Source organism: Rhinopithecus bieti, unplaced genomic scaffold (genome assembly GCF_001698545.2).
Source record: "Rhinopithecus bieti isolate Rb0 unplaced genomic scaffold, ASM169854v2 scaffold_51227, whole genome shotgun sequence".
NCBI classification, from domain to species: domain Eukaryota; kingdom Metazoa; phylum Chordata; class Mammalia; order Primates; family Cercopithecidae; genus Rhinopithecus; species Rhinopithecus bieti.
The window spans coordinates 66,737-86,869 of NW_016820844.1; the positions used below are offsets into that span (position 1 = coordinate 66,737).

The window sequence follows — 20,133 nt, forward strand, 5'->3', positions numbered from 1 at the left end:
ATTAAAATTGGGGGGGGTACCCTACCTTTTTTTTTTTTTTTTTTTTTTCCTTTTTGAGACAGAGTTTCAATGTTGTCTCTACGTTATGTCTATGACAGAGTCTCTATGTTGTCCAGGCTGGAGTGCAGTGGTGCGACCTTGGCTCACTGTAACCTCCACCTCCCGGGTTCAAGTGATTCTCCTGCCTTAGTCTCCCTAGTAGCTGGGATTACAGGCGCGCGCCACCATGCCTGGCTAAGTTTTGTATTTTTAGTGGAGACGGGGTTTCGCCATGTTGGCCAGGCTGGCCTTGAACTGGCCTTAAGCGATCCGCCCGCCTCGACCTCCCAAAGTGCTGGGATTACAGGCGTAAGCCACTGCGCCCAGCCCTACTTTTCCAAGTGAGGCATATTTGTGAACACAAAGATAAGAGATACCTTTTTTTGTTTTCTTCACTGGCGCAATTCCATGAGGAAAATTCGAGGCACGGGGTTCGAAGACAGGAAGTGAGGCAGCATCGCCAAGACCTGCGTTTTGCTTATAGAAAATATTGCTTACTTTTAGACAAATAAGAATTCATGTCGGGATCCCCGGCACGATGGGAACCCAGTGGCGGTAGAGGTTTGAATGAGCGAGGCATCAGGACAGTCAAGAAGTTTGCACCCTTGTGGTAGGAAATGGGTGGTAAGGATTTCCTTGTTAGGTAATTTCACACTGTCAAACCGATGGGTTGATTAAGTTAGCTCACTTGGAGCAAAAAAAGCATTCCGTAGTCGGCAGGATTCGAACCTGCGCGGGGAGACCCCAATGGATTTCTAGTCCATCGCCTTAACCACTCGGCCACGACTACAGCTGTGAAACCTCTGACTTGGATATATTGGTGAAATCACGTGTCAGGTGATGTGTGCAAACATTTGTCTTTGGTGAGTTTCTTTGGAAATGCTAAGGTGAAATGAGAATTCTAGGAAAGGAAGTCAGAAGATCTTTGGTAATTGAGAGCACTGCAATTAGAGAGTCCTCATCGCATAAGCATTAACGTTTCCAGCAAATATCCAGTCAGTCGAATAACATCCGGCGAGCGCCTGCCTGCCCCAGGACCCGCCAGGCTTCTGTGCTCGCCATAGCTGGTACCAAACCTAGCTGGTACCAAACCTAGCCGGTACCGACGGGGAGTCATGGCCAACTCTCCTCTAATCCGGGATGTTCGGACTTCCCGGAGCCCAAAGCTCCTCGGTGAATTATGGTGTTCGTAGGGGAATTCCAGGCACGGAATCGCTTCCGCTGATTTGTGTCTTAGGTGGAGGGAGCGAAAAATTATGTAGAAAAGTCTCCTCTGTGTCACTTCGTTGTGACATTGTTAAGTCTTTTAGGCTCAGAATCTGGTTTGAGTTTTGGCGGACAAAGGGGCTTCCCCCGTTGCTCTAAATTTAGTCAATTCAGCAGATTTTCTTTTTCTCCCTTGTACATTTTGACCTTAATATCTCAATAACAGTGTTTTCCTAAGACCTGACAGTGATTTTGTCTACGCCGCTTAGAGAGTCTTAATCTAATTTTCTAAAGAAGAAACAGAGGTAGAGGAAGAGGAGAAAAGGGAGAGTGGGCAGAGGAGGAGAAGAGAACGATGACAGAGGGGTCAATTGTGACATCTGAACGGAGAAGAGGAGAGGGGTGAAGAGAAGAGTGAAGGCAGGGTAAGGGGGAGTGAAGAAATATTGCTTTGCTATGGAAATATTAATAAAATCAACTATAAGAAATCCCATGGTTTAACGAAAGGGAGTCTGCTCTGAGGGGAGTATTAAGCTGAGTTTGGAGTAAGAGAACCAGATTCCATATTTAACTGAGGAGTCTGTTATTTAAACTTTCTTGTTAAAATGAGTATCAGTCACATAAACCTTTAAAAATCGTGTCAAGTTATGAAATGACTAAATACAAATTTAAAGGAAAATGTAAGTTGTGATAGAAGGTGTTTCCACAGTCATATCATGTCCCTTTTATTTGGTCTACACATTTTAACAGGCATATAACATTTTAATTAGATTCCTTTAGAACTCTAGTTTGAAGAGAGTTAAGTACTAAAGAAATAACAGACTTTTCATGCTTAAATCAGCACAAAAGGAAACTTGCTGTGATTGATATTAATATGAACTGAATTTATTGAATCAATTCTTGTTTTGCTTAGAATACAATGAACAGAGACTTGTGATGGCTTCAATCTTTTTTTTTTTCCTCATTTGTATGTGTAGACCAAAGCATGACAGAATAGATTCATGTAAAACAAATGAATCAGGGTTCACTTGTAGGAAACAAAACTATTCTAGACCTATTAGTTCCAAACTGAAAACAGTCCAAAGTCCATCAACAATAGAAAAGATAAATAGTTGTTTTTCATACAAAGGAACAGTAGAGCAATAAGAATAAAGAATTTTCAATTACACACAAATTGGAAGGATTTCATAAACATAATATTGAAATGATGCCATACACAAAGGCATACATGCTTTTGTTTATATACACTGTAGCTCAAAACAAGCTAAACAAAGCTGTGGTGTTAGAAATCAGGAAGGTGATTGTTGAAGGTGGTTACACAGAGAAAGGCCATGAAGAGACTTGTTGCAGATCGTAGGAATGGTTCTATTTTTCAGTCTGAGTTCTGGGTTCATAGGCGTGTTCACTTTGTGAAAATTTCTTGAGCTGTGTAATTATGGTTTATATACTTTTCTGCATCAACATTGTGTTATAGGTCAATTAAAAATTTACTTAGGCAAGGTGTGGTGGCTTACGTATGTAATCCCAGCACTTTGGCAGGCCAAGGTGGGAGGATCACCTGAGGCCAGGCGTCCAAGACCAACCTGGGCAACAGCCTGGGCAACGAAGCAAGACCCCCGTCTCTACAAAAAAAATTAATTAAATTTATTTATTTATTTATTTATTTATTTTTGAGATGGAGTCTCACTCTGTTGCCCAGGCTAGAGTGCAATGGCGCGGTCTCCGCCTCCTAGCTTCAAAGGATTCTTCTGCCTCAGCCCTACAAGTAACTGGGATTACAGGCACACGCCACCAGGCCCAGCTAATTTTTGTATTTTTAGTAGAGACGAGGTTTCGCCATATTGGCCAGGCTGGTCTCAAATTCCTGACCTCAGGTGATCCATCTGCCTCAGCCTCCCTAAGTGCTGAGATTATAAGCATGAGCCATGGTGCCTGGCCAAATTAAATTAAAAAAAAAAATGTGCCTAAGAATCAAAACCTCTCAAGCTATTTTAAATAAAAGGGGATTAATAAAGAATATAGAGGCTTACAAAATGTTAGAAGAGAGGATGGAGGAAGGTATGAATTCTAATTTGATTCTGCAGGAATTGTTCCCAAAATAACCTCAAGGAAATAGTCTCCATCGAGGCTGTTGTTCCCACAATCAAGAAAGTAGAAAATCAAGATGCTTCCACTAGAATTGTTCATTTCAGGCAAGTCTGTCAGTGATTCATGCCCAGGCCTTAATTTATAAAGATGATGGAGTGAAGACACAGAAAGGTCAATGCCATTCAAAGAAAATTATAATGTTATTCACAGTTTCCCTAGAAGTGAGAAGCGCAGCACACCATGCAGGGCCACATTGAGAAGTACCAGTGTCACCCAGGAGGCTGAAAGGAGTGAAAAGGAAGGCATAAATTAAAGTCTTTATTGGGGTTTCCATGGGAAAAGCAGGGCGGATCAGGGTAAACAGTTTAGAATTGGCTAGTTTGAATAATTCTGGCAGGTTTGGATATAGAGGCTGTCCCTGGTTGTCTGATATTTGGCCCTTGGTTGATTTACCCCAGGGGAAATATTGGCTTAGTGTGTGAGAGTTAGGTAAAGGAGGTCATTCAAAGTATGGGCTCTGGATAGCGGGAGATGTAAATAACTTTGGCTATAGTTTGACCCCTCTGATCAATGATGCCGAATGGATCAATGGATGCCAAATAGACAAATACAGGCTCAAAGAAAACACAGAGCAATCAGAAAGCAATTTACATTTCTAAACAAATTGCCAAATTCTGTTGCTGTTGGTCTGGGAACCATACTTTGAGAATCACATGTTGCAGAGCACAGCATGCCTCCCAGATGTGAACGAACAAAGTGATGCTCTTTATGTTGCATTCCTCTGCAGAAAACCCCAATGAGTCCATGACAATGCTTGTGCGCACAGAATAACAGAAACAGAAGTCTCCTTATTTCCATATTTGAAAATCCTGAGGCAAAGCGTAAATCACACCCAGAACCCTAACTGCAAGAGTTGGGGAAATGTTCTTTCTAACCTCTAGTTCAGGAAGGCTCACTTGAAGGAGATGGAAATGAATGGTTACTGCCAATCTACTACACCCTGTACAGATGTTGAAGCTGAATTGTTCTGCCAAAATAGAGGGCCTTCCCAGAGGATTAAAAATAATGTCAGTATTGCACTGAGGGGGAACTTTCACTGCCCTTGAAAGAGGACCCAGTGTAATAGACCAGTATATTAGTCCATTTTCACATGTTCCAGGGCAGGAAGCATCCAGCACGGGAGAATGATGTGGGCTGAGAGGCTAGGCCCATCTTGTCCCTTCAAGTTTTTCCGCCTGCTTTATATTCGCTGGTGGCTAATTAGATGGTGCCCACCCAATTAAGGGTGGGTCTGCCTTCCCCAGCCCACTGACTCAAATGTTAATCTCCTTTGGCAACACCCTTACAGACACACCCAGGATCAATATTGCATCCTTCAATCCAGTCGAATTGACACTCAGTATTAACCATCAGACCAGACATGGATCCTTTGTCATAAATATGTATTACAAATATCTTCTTCTACTCTGTGCTTTGCCTTTTCACATTGTTGATGATGTCTTTGGATGACTGAAGTTCTGAAGTCTAAAAGAAGGTCAATTTATCAATCTGTTTCTTTTATAGTTATTGCTTTTGGTGCTTATTAAACAGGAAGTATTTGCCAACCCAAAGTTCATGAAGATAGTTCATTGTTTTCCTTTATAATTTTATTGTTTTAACTTGAACATTTGGATCTTTAATTCATCTTGAATATTTTTAGGGAATAATTTAAGGAAGACGTCAGTGCCCACATTGTCTTCCTTTGTATATCCACTTGATTCAGCACCACCTTTGGAAAAATCTATCTCTTTCCCTGATTGAATTGCATTTTATATGGTTTTACAAAGGTAGATTCATTTTGTTTCATTTGTCTCTATCTTTATGTCAGTAACACTTTTTTAATCAGTGTATCTTTAAAATAAGAGAAATCTCATTATGTGGTAGTGAAAGTCTTCAGATTTGCTCTTCCTCTGCAAGATTTCCTTGGTGATTCTAGGTCCTTTCCAGTTGCACATGCATTTTAGAAACAACTTGTCAATTCTACCAAAAGTCCTGTTTCAATATTTTATTTTGATTACATTGAATCTGAGCCTTTCAATCAATGAATATGTTATATCCCTTCATTTATTTTGATATTTTAAAAATTCTGTGCACAGTGATTTGTAGCTATTAATGTACCACTGTTACATATTTTTATTATATTTATTATTGTATTTATTATTAGGATATTGATAGTGTTCTTGATATTGTAAATCACATTTTAAAAATGTATTGTCTATTTTTTCAAAGTATATATGAATACAACATATATGTGAATATTGGTTTTTGTACCCTGCAAATTAGGATATTAAATTGTAGGATTTTGTATATATGCATTCTGGGATTAAGAAATTTCCTTTCCATACATAGACTGCCCTTTTTTTTAAACCAATGTAGTGTTGAATTTTGTCAAATACTTTTACTGCATCTACTGATAAGATTATTTGTTTTTTTTTTCACTTTGTGGTAAATTTAAAGTGATTTTTTTTATATTAAAATAATTCATGTTACTGAAACACACATTACAGCTTAACATTTGACTGTTCTTTCTGCATATTACTGGGTCTGATTGCTCTTACTGTGTTTAGTGGTTTTATATCTAGAATGTTTAACACAAAGATTGACTTGTAATTTCTTTTTTTTTTTGAGACGGAGTCTTGCTCTGTCGCCCAGGCTGGAGTGAAGTGGCCAGATCTCAGCTCACTGCAAGCTCCGCCTCCCGGGTTTACGCCATTCTCCTGCCTCAGCCTCCCGAGTAGCTGGGACTACAGGCGCCCGCCACCTCGCCCGGCTAGTTTTTTAGTATTTTTTAGTAGAGACGGGGTTTCACCGTGTTAGCCAGGATGGTCTCAATCTCCTGACCTCGTGATCCACCCATCTCGGCCTCCCAAAGTGCTGGGATTACAGGCTTGAGCCACCACGCCCGGCCGTAATTTCTTCTTTAGTAATTCCTTGTCAGGTTTTAGTATGAAGATTATGCTGGCCCTATAAAATGAATTGTGAAGAGTTTTCATTTTTTCTATTTTCTGAAAGAGTATGTGTATATTAGATCTTCCTTAACGTTTTAAGATTTCAGCAATGAAGCCATTTTTGCATAGTGTTTGCCTGTTTTGTCTGAAGGTGTTATAGGCTGAATTGTGTCCCCTCAAAATTTACCTGTTGAAGTCCTAACCTCCAGTACCTCAGAATATGGCCGGATGTGGAGATGGAACCTTTAAATAAGTGATTGAGTTTGAATGAGACCATTAAGGTGCCCTAATCCGATCTGACTGGTGAAAAATAAAGATAATTTAAGTCAAACAAAAGTTGAGACAATATGTCATTAACAGATGTGTATTACAAGACATAATAAAGGTTTTGTTTGTCTGTTTGTTTGAGACAGGGTCTTGCTCTGTCATCCAGGCTGGAGTGCAGTGGCATGGTCTCGGCTTACTGCAGCCGCTGCCTCCCGGTTTCAAGGGATTACTTCTGCCTCACCCTCCTGAGTAACTGGGATTACAGGGGCCCGCCACCACACCCAGCTAATTTTTGTATTTTTAGTAGAGACGGGGTTTCACTATGTTGTCCAGGCTGGTCTTGAACTCCTCACCTCAGGTAATCCACCCACCTCAGCCTCCCAAGGTGCTGGGATTACAGGCATGATCCACCGTGCCCAGCCAATAAAGGGTTTTCTTGAGGCTAAAGTAAAATGAAAAATCTGAAAGTTGGAATTAATAAAAGAATTAGCATGGTAGCTGGTTTCATGGTCAAGATACAAAATTCAAATGTATCTGTATATTAAAAACAAACAAGTGAAAATTAAAAATTAAAAGTTGGGCTGGGCGCGGTGGCTCATGCCTGTAATCTCAGCACTTTGGGAGGCCAAGGCGAGCGGATCACCTGAGGTCAGAAGTTCGAGACCAGCCTGGTCAACATGGTGAAACCCTGTCTCTACTGAAAATACAAAATATTAGCTGGGTGCGGCCGGGGACGGTGGCTCATGCCTGTAATCCCTGCACTTTGTGAGGCCGAGGCAGGCAGATCAGGAGATCAAGAGATTGAGACCATCCTGGCCAGCATGGTCTCTCCTAAAATACAAAATTAGGTGGGCGTGCTGGCGTGTGCCTGTAGTCCCAGCTACTTGGGAGGCTGAGGTACAAGAACAGCTTGAACCCGGGAGGCAGAGGTTGCAGTGAGCTGAGATCACACCACTGCACTCTAGCCTGGCGACAGAGTGAGACTCCGTCTCAACAAAAAANGGCGAGCGGATCACCTGAGGTCAGAAGTTCGAGACCAGCCTGGTCAACATGGTGAAACCCTGTCTCTACTGAAAATACAAAATATTAGCTGGGTGCGGCCGGGGACGGTGGCTCATGCCTGTAATCCCTGCACTTTGTGAGGCCGAGGCAGGCAGATCAGGAGATCAAGAGATTGAGACCATCCTGGCCAGCATGGTCTCTCCTAAAAATACAAAAATTAGGTGGGCGTGCTGGCGTGTGCCTGTAGTCCCAGCTACTTGGGAGGCTGAGGTACAAGAACAGCTTGAACCCGGGAGGCAGAGGTTGCAGTGAGCTGAGATCACACCACTGCACTCTAGCCTGGCGACAGAGTGAGACTCCGTCTCAACAAAAAAAAAAAAAAAAAAAAAAGTGAAAGAGTTGTGGACAGTGATTGGAATATGGCACACGCCTGTAATCCCAGCACTTTGGGAGGCCGAGGTAGGGAGATCATTTGAGGTCAGGAGTTCGAGACCAGCCTGGCCAAGATGGTGAAACCCCGTCTCTACTAAAAATACAAAAATTAGCCGGGTGTGGTGGTATACGCCTGTAATCCCAGCTACTCCAGAGGCTGAGGCAGGAGAATTGCTTGAACCTGGGAGGTGGAGGTTGCAGTGAGCCGAGATCACACCATTGCACTCCAGCTCTGGCGACAGGGTGAGACTCTGTCTCAAAAACAAACAAACCAACCAGATTGGGTCTGGTGCAGTGGTTCCTGCTTGTAATCCCAGCAGTTTGGGAGGCTGAGGTGGGTGGATCACTTGAGCCCAGGAGTTAGAGACCAGCCTCGGCGATATAGGATATCAATCTAGATATTAATAATTTGATGGCTTCAGATATAGATATAAATATAGATATAGATACAGATATTGCAAATGCCTTCTCCATTTCTTGGCTGTGTTTTCACTCTTTTAATGCTGTCTTTTGCAGCCAATACATCCCTTATTTAAAATAAGCCCAACACATCTTATTTTATGATTTATGTTCCTTATGTACTGTTTGAGAAATCTTTGCCTAGCCCAAGTTCATGAAGACATTCTACTGTGTTTTATTCTAGAAATTGTATCTTTTTTTTATCACATTGATGTCTATTATATAATAAAATAATTTTGTTTATAATGTGACATAGGAGTCAAGGTCATTCTTACTTGACTGATTATAAAGATCATTCTTACTTGACTGAATTGACCTATAACCTATTTTGTAAATTGGCAGCATAAATTTTCAAGCTTAGCTAATCTTCTACAATATAGACATGATTTTTCAAATTCCTTTGCATTTACAAAAATATAGTTAATTTCCACAAATACATGCTGGGATTTTGATTGGGATTTCATTGAATATATTGATCAATTTAGGGAAAATTAATATCCTAACAATATCAAATTTTCCAAAATGTAAACCTGATATATCACTTCACTTATTTAGGTCTTCTTTAATTTATCCCAGTAATGTTTTTTAGTTTTTATTATAGTTTTTTGCACACCTTTTTTACATTTATTAATGCTGTTGTAAATGGAATCTTTGTTACTGTTTAGTGAAACAGTGTCTCATTTTGTCACCCACGCTGGAGTGTAGTGGCATGATCATGGTGTACTGCACCCTTGACCTTCCAGGTTCAAGCGATCGTCTTACCTCAGCCTCCCAAGTAGCTGAGACCACAAGTGTGCACCACGCCTGGCTAATTTTTTTAAACAATGTTTTTGTAGAGATAGGCTCTCACTATATTGTCTAGTCTCAAACTCCTGGGCTCAAGAGACTTTCCTGCCTCCACCTCCCAAAGTGCTGGGATTACAGGTCGGAGCTACCGCATTCATCCTCAAAAATTGACCTTTTAAAATTTCATTTTTCGTTTGTTTGTTGCTAGTATATGGGAGTATATTTGATATTTTATATATTGACCATGAAGTCAGTACCATGCTAAACTTACTTACAAATTCCAATCATTTTTTAGATTCTTCTCAGTTTTGTACACTCATAATCAAGTTATCTTCAAATAATGAAGGCTGTATTTATTTCCCAATATCAATCATTTATTTTTCTTATTTTACTGCAGTAGCTACTATTGCCACCATAGTATTGAATAGAAGTGATAATCGTGGGCATTCTTGTCATGTTCCCAAACTCAGGTTCATTGTAGGTGTTTTGTAGTTCAGCTTTATTAGACTAATGAAATGCCCCTTTATTCTCATTTGAGAGTTTTAAATCATGAATTATTGAATTTCATCAAACGCTTATTCTATGTCTACTTAGATGAAAATTTGGTTTTTATATTTATTCTATTAATGTGGTAAATTACATTTTAAAAGGTTAAACCAAATTTCCATTTCTAGAGTAAATCTCATTTGAACATAATGTTTTGACTTTTAAAATAATATGCTTTATTTACTTTGCTGATATTTTGGTTAAAAGTTGAGTCTATGTTTAAAAGAAATATTGGCATGTAATATTCTGTTCTTGTACTCTCTTTTTGAGTTTTGGTTTCAGAATTATGTCTGTGTAGTTAAATTAGCTGAACAATGTTTTCTCTTTTTCAGTTCTCTGAATGGCTTTCTGAAAGACTGATATTATTTATCTCTTATTTGTATGTGGGAATTCACAAGTGAATCTACCTACACCTGGAGGTATATATGGGTGGCTCTTTAAATTATGGATTTAATTTTTCCAATAAGTATAGGACAATAAAGATTTCCTATTGCTTTTTGTGTCAGTTGTGGCATATTGTTTGTCTTTTTTTCTTTTTTCTTTTGAGCTGGAGTCTCACTGTGTGGCACAGGCTGGAGTGAAGTGGCACAATCTTGGCTCACTGCAACCCCCACCTCCTAGGTTCAAGCAATTCTTGTGCCTCAGCCTCCCAAGTAGCTGGGATTACAGGCATGTGCCACCACACCCAGCTAATTTTTGTATTTTTAGTAGAGAGTGGGTTTCACCATATTGGCCAGGCTGGTCTCAAACTCCTGACCTCAGGTGATCCACCTGCCTTGGCCTCCTGAAGTGCTGGGATTATAGGCGTGATCCACTGCACCCGGCCATATTGTGTTTTTCAAGGAATGTATCTATTTCATCAAATGTTTCACGTATATTGACATAAATACATTTATAATACCTCTTTCTTGTTTTTAAAATATCTTTAGGATATATATATGTGTGTGTGTGTGTGTGTGTATGTGTATACACATACATATAATCTGTTTCATTCCCAATGCTAGTATTCACGTGTTATCTTACCCTCTTTTTAAAATCAGTCTTATCAATCTTTTCAAAGAACCAAACTTTTACTTTGTTGATTTTCTGTGATGTATGTTTGCTTTCCATTTTATTGATTTCTGCACTTATTTTAATAGCTCCTTGTACTTTTGCATTTAAATTGCTGGCTTTTTATAGTCTCTTGAGTTAGATCACTGATTTTCAACCTTTCTATTGTTGTAATACATGTAGTTAAAAGTAAAAGTTGTTCTCTATAAACAGCTTTAGATGCTTATAGAGACAAATTATGATACGTCTTATTTTCATTATCTTTCAGCTTAAAATATTTTAAAATTTCTATTGTGTTTTCTTCTCTGACCTGTAGAGTGTAGGACACAAACTGCTTTATTTCCAAACTTTCAGAGTCTTCTGGTAGTTTTTCTGGAATACAACAAAGACTGAAGCTTTGTTACAATTTGTCTAGTTTAGTTTTTCCTTGCTGTGAAGGCATAGCCTTACTCCTTTCATGTGGTCCTTACTTTAAAGGTTTATCACTTAGCGCTAAGGGTTAGTATTTCTGAAGTCGCAAAACAACAGCCATTTTACCAATGGGGCTCCAACTGGGAGAAGCATGAACATCAACCTCTGTCTCCCTAGAACCATGCAGCTGCTGGATCTCTATAGATCATTAGCCCTACAGTTGCTCTTTCCTGTATTGGAACATCTTCCTGTGTAGGTACAATTTAGGAATTAGCCAGTAATATAAAGAGAATTTATAATACAAATTTGAGATCTTTCTCTGTGGTTCCCTCATCACTTGAATTTTGACCATCAAGTTCTATGCACTTTGGTAGCCCCAAACTCGGACCAGTGTCTCCTTAATGCAGTACAACTGCGTCTTTCCACATGAGATCCATTCCACAATGGTGCAATACAGAACACACCTTTGGGAGGAAAGCACTTTCGAATGTGCAAACTCATATCATGTGCTTCCCTTCTTTCAAGGATTGTAGTTTCTCAAGCCTTGCCTGGGTTGACAGCTCATCAGTGCTTTCAAACAGTTGCTTTAAGTTGGGCGTGGTGGCCCACACCTGCAATCCCAGCACTTTGGGAGGCCGAGGCGGGTGGATCACGAGGTCAGGACTTCAAGACCAGCCTGGTCAACATGGTGAAACCCTGTGTCTACTCAAAAGACGCGCCTGTAATCCCAGCCACTCGGGAGGCTGAGCCAGGAGAATGACTTGAATCTGGTAGGCGGAGTTGTGGTGAACCAAGATTGCGCCATTGCTCTCCAGCCTGGGTGACAGCAGCCTGGGCGACAGAGCGAGACTTTGTCTCAAAGAAAAAAAAAAAAACCCAGAAACAAACAAAAAAAACTAGTTGCTTTATAGATCTCATCAACAATGAATCATTTTTCTTCTAGATTAAAAAATAAGTAATAGATTAAAGAGGCAGTAACAGAGACAAATGAGATTCAATGTTAGGTGAAAAGGATAGGGCATCAATCACTCTACTGTGCAATAGTGTTAATAAAAAAAAGAATCTATTGGCTGAAAGTGCTGCACAATGATATTAACTTTTAAATTTGATGGCCAAAATTTCATGACAAAATGTTAATAATTATTGTTCTTTTTTTTTTTTTTTTTTTTTGAGACAGCGTCTCACTCTTTCACCCAGGCTGGAGTGCAATGCTGCGATCTCGGCTCACTGCAACCTCCGCCTCCCGGGTTCAAGTGATTCTCCTGTCTCAGCCTCCAAGTAGCTGGGATTACAGGTGCCTACCACCACGCCCAGTTAATTTTTGTATTTTTAGTAGAGACGGAGTTTCACCAGGTTGGCCAGGCTGGTCTCAAACTCCTGACCTCAGGTGATCCACCCGCCTCAGCCTCCCAAAGTGCTTGGATTACAGGCATGAGCCACTGCGCCCGGCCAATAATTATTTTTAAAACAAAATCAGATAGACTGTTATATGCTGGAAGAGTATTCCTTCATTAAAGAAGCAATGCTGTTGGCTTTGACTATGGCTCACAAAAATACTGCTTTTCATATTCATCCATTCAGCATTGGTCGAGGGTATATACTGGGTACACTTCTAATTCCTACCTTATTATAAGGGAGCTTAGAATGATTTGGATTTGGCCATACCTTTCCATCTTATATTGTTGTTGCTGTTTTGAATTTTAGTACTGTTTTCATATTCCAAAATGTAATAATTACAAAACAATGTCGTTTTAGTCATTCACTCTTTATTTAGCTTTTGTCACATGTTATGAATTTCCTTGTTCACTCATAACATTTTGAATCCCACTCCTTCATCAGTTCTAAATTCCTATTCATTAATATAGTCATCACTCTGTCATATGCATTGTTCAAAATTGTATATTTGACCTTTTAAATCTTAATTAGTGTATTTTAATTTATAGTTTTGTTAGGTTTCTCTTCTTTTAACTTTCCATTCTGAAATTATTTTAGACTGACAGACACAGTACATGAATGATACAGAGGATTCCTGAGCACCCTTCACCCCAATCGCCTCAATGTTAGCACATTAAGCATATTCCTATATTTTCTTTTCCTTCTCTCTCTCATATATATACAAACATGTATATTTCTTAACTATTTGACAGTCAGTTTGAAGACACATACCTCCCCTTACCCTTAAATATGTATTTTGTAAATAGGTGTGAATTTTCTTAAAACAAAGACATTTTGTTCTATAACCATAGAACAATTAATACAATCAGGAATTAACATTCATAAAATAATGTCATAAAATCTATCGACTTTATTCAGATTTCACCAATTATTTCAATAATGTCCTTTACTAGCAAGAAAAAAATTCCAGATCATATGTTGCTATCATATCTTTAAGATCTTCTATAATGTGGACTATTTAGTCAGCCTTTCTTTGTGTTCAGTAACTTTATTTATTTATTTATTTTTCCTCCCCGCTTGCCTGTTACTAGGTTGATGCAAAAGTAATTGCAGTTTTTGAGGCGTACAAGTCAGTTATTTTGTGAAAATCTCCCTCAGTCTGGGTTTGTCTGATGTTTTCTGATTCAGATTACATATTTTTGACAATACCACCACAAAAGTGATGTTGTGCTCTCATGAGCACATCCTATAAAAGAGGTACAGAATGTAGATTCGTCTCAATACTGATTTAATCACTCAGTTAAGATGGCATCTACCCGGTTTCTCCACTGTGGTGGAGATTACAGTGGAGAGTGGAGATTTTCTTGCTATTACAGAACTTTATGACTTCTACAGCTTAAGGTTCTTGCGATCAGTATTTCGTTGGTTTGAAGGAACTCTGATAAAGACAGAGGGAACCCAACATTTACCCAGAAGACTAGAGACTGTGTTTACCAGAAGTGTGCTTTTGTAAAAGTTTAAGCCTCCTCCCCGTCGGGGAATCGAACCCCGGTCTCCCGCGTGACAGGCGGGGATACTCACCACTATACTAACGAGGAACTGACGTGAAAAAATGTTCTTAGGAAATCCATGTGAAGTTACTCACTATTCTCTCTTATTTCTTTGCTCTGTAGTCACACTTCCCCCTACCAAGTATACGCAAGGCAATTCAGCGAACATGTCTGCGCCCAACTGCGAGTCCTCTCCAGTTCCTCCTTCATTCCTCGGACGCTTTGTGAGGCCCTTTTAAAAAAGAACTCTCGCTAGCCTCCTTTGTGGCGCACTGGTTTCCGTCTATGTTCAACCATGGTTTGAGCTCTAGCGAACATAGGAGTTGCAAATTTTGAAAGGTGCGTCCGTTGGTTTCAAAGACAGGAAAAGCGGAGGTGGGACCAGTACCTGCACTCCGCTGAGGTAAAATAGATTAAGAATCTGCAGATGTATTTTTAAAGTTCAGGATGCGTTAAGTGGCACGCAGAAGCTTTATCACGAGTTTCCTCGCCCAGACTCAAAGCAAATATGACATCGTATTTCCTCGCTGAACTGTTCTGAGTAAAACATTCCATAGTCGGCAAAACTTCAGACGGCGTTAAGAGGCTCGCAGTAGCTTTATTAGGAGTTCTTTCACTCCGAAACTGAAAGCAAATGTTCCTCGCTGCATTGTCCTCAGTAAAACATCCCGTAGTCGGCAGGATTCGAACCTGCGCGGGAAGATCCCAATGGATTTCTAGTCCATCGCCTTAACCACTCGGCCACGACTACATGAATACAAGAGCTTCCCTTCAAGTCTTTAAACAGAAATTACATCAGCTAACTAACAAGGAAGGGCCAAATGAACAAAAAACGGTAAAAATGGTTTCCTGCGCAAGAAACTGGAGTCTGCGAGTACATTAGAAACTCTGAGGTGAAGTGCAAGTTGGATAAGGCAAACCAGCCTCTCTGGGGCCGCCGCAAGGAGTCCTTGCCCTATCAGCAGTACCGTTTCCGGAAAACTAGAGACCACTGTACCTCTCTCACCTAGACCCAAACCGACCCCGCAAGGAAGTGGAATCAGACCCTCACCCTAAATCTAGGCCTGACACATTTCGTTTTTGTTTGAAACTTCCTCGCACTGAGGCTCCTTGATGAATGCTAATGGCTTTCAAGAAGGCACTAACTTCTGATTTGTGTCTGAACTGGAGGGCCAGAAAATGATGCAGAAAACCCTACTTGCACTTTCTTGCTCTGATGAGGTCCCTAAGTCTCTAGGCTCACACCAACCCAAGGAAGTATCTACCCGGTCGCGTTTGCACGGCATTTTGCATTTCACAATGCGCTTCCACGCTCCAGTTGGCTTAAGAAAGAAATTTATAGATGGTTCATGAGTTCCCATGGAACCGGGTTACCTATCAAAAAGAAAGATCCTACTTTGATTTTTGGCCAAGGCAGACGCTCCTTCTCTCAAAATCTAACCCACGCAATATGTTTTCTTTTTCTCTTGTGCTTCGGTATTGAAGTCTAAAGCTGCCGGTCCTGGAGTTTTCCTGAGCCCTTCGGGTGCACAGATTATTGTAACTGGCTTTCATCTACTTCTTGGAACCATATACTAATCTAAGAAAAGAGGGAAACAATCGCAAGCTAAGAAACCATGTCGACTAAGTAGATAAATGAGGAAGAGGGACAAGGAGGAAGAGGGAGAGAAGAAAGTGACCAGAAGGGAGAAGAAAGCAAGGAGGGACAGGGGGTAGAAATAAGAGGATGAAGGAGAAAGAAGAGGAGGAAGAGGAAAAGAAGAAAGGAAGGAAGAGCGGGATGGAAAAGACAGAGATTTTCTGAGGAGCCTTGTTAGGGCTCAGAAAACGATACCCCAAAATATGGCTCTTGAAAGTGCTGAGTACTTTGAACAACCTCAGAACCTCAGAACCAAAGTCTCTCTGACCTTCCGCAGCCCCACTGCCTCCTGATCCTCTTTCAATCCGGGATGGCAGGGAAGGGCTTTCACTGAAGTTTCCCTTATTTGACTCAAGGAAGTTCCTCCAGAAGGAAAGAGATTGTCATGAACCCTCTCCTGGAATCTGTACTAAACCAGAGAAGATTAACTCAGATCCCAGGAGAGAAAACTAAAGGTCTCCATGCCCAGGACATCTCGCCGAGCCAGACTTCAATTCTTCACCACCTATTCTGAGGGCTGCTACTTGAGAGACTTTATCTGTGTAATAAGACAAGCTTTGTTCCCAGAGTAGTTCCTGCCCTCACCCTCACATTACTTCTCACCATCACCTTCCAGGAGCCTTCAAGCCCCTATTTCTTTATGTAGCTCCAAGACCTATTTAAGCTTCAATCATCTGCCCCTTCTTTGAGTCTCACTTACACTTTCTGGGACCCCTGTGCATATGTGCATAATAAATGTGTATACCTTCGCTTCTGTTAATTTGTCTACTGGCAGCTTTATTTCTCAGACTCAGATAACCAAACTCCAGAGCGGAGAAAAGATTCTGTCACCCCTACAGGGTCAAAAGAAGACTAAAAGAAATTCACTAGTTTTATGGAAGACCATAATTTGAGGGGATAGACATGAAGCAGTTTGATGGGGTAGCGAGGTGTCCATACAGATATAAGTTGTGTTATAGATTGTTGTTCATAGTTCATGCATATCACATCCTTTTTATTTGGTGGACATATTTTTGTGAAGCATTTCTTTATACATATTTCTTTGCTGAAATCATTTGCAACTCCAGCTTTGAATACAGTTAAATACCAAAGAAATATCAAAAATCTGTTTTAAAAAATTTTTTAAAATTTAGAATCAGGGTCTTACTCTGTCACACAGACTGGAGTGCAGTGGCACCATCATAGCTTACTGTAACCTGAACTCTTGGGCACAAGCCATCCTTCTGCCTCAGCCTCCAGAGTAGCTAGGAATAGAAGCATGTACCACCATGCCTAGCTATTTTTTTTTTCTTTGTAGAAAAAAATTTATTTTCTTTGGTATTCCTTGTATTTGAAGAAAAATCGACAATTTGCCTTTTTAAGTATAGAAGGACATTTGATTTGTTTCCAATTCAGGGCTAAAGAAGAAACTGGACTAGCTTTTGTTTCCTGCAACTAAATCCTGACTCTCTACCATGTTTTTGTTTTCAGCCCAGTAAAACAAACAAGATGGCAGCTGTGGCCAGTCCCTAGTCATTGTTACAGTAAAACAAACAAGCCAACAGTTGATTAGTAACTTTAGTTCAAATATATCACTAGTTGCTTTGTATTTTGCTGAGGTGTTTTCTTAAGCACAAAAGGTTTCTGAGGACTGGGTTCAGTGGCTTATGGATTGTAACCCCATCATTTAGGGAGGCTGAGGTGGGAGGATTGCTTGAAGTCAGGAGTTGGAGGCCACTTTGGGCAATATAGAGATAGGGAAGTCGCTGAAGACAGAAATTATATCTTTCTGTGTCCTCAATATGTATTGAAAGTCTCATTTGTATAAGGTATGGCTAAAAGTTTTCCAAATCATGAGTGCTGGTTCCTTTTGCTGAATAATTCCTTCCTCAGTTTATTTCTTTCCTCATGCGTTTCACCATAAGCAGCAATAACTAACCAGGTTGCACATTCCACATTTTACTTGGAAGTATTCTCAGCTAAATATTCAAGTTCATCATGTACAAATTCTGTTTTCCACCCAACTGTAGAATACAATTCAGCCAAGTCTCTCCCATTTTATAACAAGATCACCATTCCTTCAGTTTCTAACTGCATGTCATTAATTTCCTTCTGAGACCTTACCATAAGCATATTTAACATTCTTATATTTTAAATTTAATAGAAAACTTTTGGAACAGTTTTAGGTTTATAGAAAAATTGAGTGGAAAGTAGAGTTTCAGTATACTCCTTCCTTCCCCCTTCCTCCCCCAGTTTCTCTATTATTAACATCTTGCATTAGTGTGGTATATTTGTTACAACTGATGAGCCAATGTTGATAAATTATTATTAACTAAAGACCATAGTTTATATTACGGTTCACTTTTTGTGCTGTATAGTCTATGGGTTTTAACAAATGTATAACAACATGTATCCACCATCACTATATCATACAGAATAGTTTCGCTGCCTTAAAAATCCACTGAACGTCACTTATTCTTCCCTCTTAAAATCCACTGAACATCACTTATTCTTCCCTTTTTCCCTCCCCCTAAGCCCCTGGCAACCACAAATCTTTGCTGTTTCCATAGATTAGCATTTTCAGGGATGTTATATAGATGGAATTATACAGTATGTAGCCTTTTCCAGATTGACTTCTTTCACTCACCGATATGCACTAATGGTCTTCTGTTCTTCTTCCTTTTTGGTAGCTTGATAGCTCTTTTATTTTCCTTACTGAATATTTCATTGTCCGAATGTACCATAGTTTATGTATTCATTCATGTACTGAAGGACATCTTGGCTGCTTCCAAGTTTTGCCTATCATGAACAACGCTACTATAAACATTCTTGGGCATGTTTCGTGTGGACATACATTTTCAATTCCTTTGCATAAATACCAAGGAACACAATTACCAGATCGTATGGTAAGAGCATGTTTAGTTTTGTAAGAAATTGTCAAACTGTCCTCCAACATGGCTCTAACGTTTTGCATTCCCACCAGCAATGAATTAAAGTTCCTGTTGCCCCACATCCTTGCCAGCATTTGGTATTGTCAGGGTCCTGGATTTTGGCCATTATGATAGGTGTATAGTGGCACCCCATTGTTTTAATTTGCATTTTCCTGAGGACATATGATGTGCAGCATCTTTTCATATGCTTATTTGCCATCTGTATATCTTCTTTGGTGACATCTGTTAGGGTCTTTGGGCTGTTTTTTTAATCGGTTTGTTTCCTTATTGTTGAGTTTTAAGAGTTCTTATATATTTTGGATATCAGTCCTTTATCAGATATGTATTTTGCAAATATTTTCTCCCAGTCTGTGCCTTGTCTTTTCATTCTCTTAAACATTTGTTGTTGTTTTTTTTAAACCAATGTTCTCTTCATGACAATATATGCATTCTCTAAGATGACCGAAGCTTTCTCTATCATGTTCCCTTGACTATAATTGTTTTTCATATACTCAGTGTTAGGATTTCCAGGTTTAATGTTTGTCAGCCAACAGTCTGAGAGACTTGACCTTGGCCCCTTATCCAAATGCTGGGAATGCACACCAGCACAGTAAAATGCAAGTGCCATGTCTTAAATATAAAAACCTACCGATTTGTTGGATTCTTTTTTTCTGCCAAGGACACAGTGACAGACTGGCCTTGGGCTATAAGCAGCTATGTGCTGGCTGACACAGGCATATAAAATGCTTTACTAAGGGGCAAAACATGGTAATATCATCTCCGGGTTTCCTTAAGCATTAGAAAAACATGTTGGGGCCGGGCGCAGTTGCTCACGCCCGCAATCCCAGCACTTTGGGAGGCCGAGGCGGGCGGATCACTTGAAGTCGGGAGTTCGAGACCAGCCTGGCCAATATGGTGAAACCCCGCCTCTACTAAAAATACAAAAATTAGCCGGGGATGGTGGTGCATGCCTGTAATCCCAGCTACTCGGGAGGCTCAGGCAGGAGAATCACTTGAACCCGAGAGGTGGAGGTTGCACTGGGCCGAGATCGTGCCATTGCACTCCAGCCTGAGCAACGGAGCTAGACTCCATCTCAAAATAAATAAATAAATAAACAAAGTTGGTCGCCACTCAATTGAGGGTCGTGAAAACAATTTTAACAGGTAACTACCAGTATTTTCAAAACGACAAAGGAGTAGAACAGAAAATATAAGGTGGAACATGTAATAAAGGTAACGATTGTTTGCGTTTTAAAACTGTGTGTAGGCCGGGCGCGGTGGCTCAAGCCTGTAATCCCAGCACTTTGGGAGGCCGAGACGGGCGGATCACGAGGTCAGGAGATCGAGACCATCCTGGCTAACACGGT

At 40.2% G+C, this 20,133-nt stretch overlaps 3 non-coding genes across 3 annotated transcripts; all 3 read right to left on the reverse strand.

Moving 5' to 3' along the window:
* Nucleotides 1–747: 747 nt before the first annotated feature.
* Nucleotides 748–829, reverse strand: TRNAS-AGA (transfer RNA serine (anticodon AGA)). Its single transcript has one exon. It is a non-coding gene; the product is annotated as a tRNA-Ser (tRNA).
* Nucleotides 830–14,194: 13,365 nt separating this feature from the next.
* TRNAD-GUC (transfer RNA aspartic acid (anticodon GUC)) lies at nt 14,195–14,266 on the reverse strand. The gene has a single exon. It is a non-coding gene; the product is annotated as a tRNA-Asp (tRNA).
* Nucleotides 14,267–14,887: 621 nt separating this feature from the next.
* TRNAS-AGA (transfer RNA serine (anticodon AGA)) lies at nt 14,888–14,969 on the reverse strand. The gene has a single exon. It is a non-coding gene; the product is annotated as a tRNA-Ser (tRNA).
* Between the last annotated feature and the right edge of the window lie 5,164 nt (nt 14,970–20,133).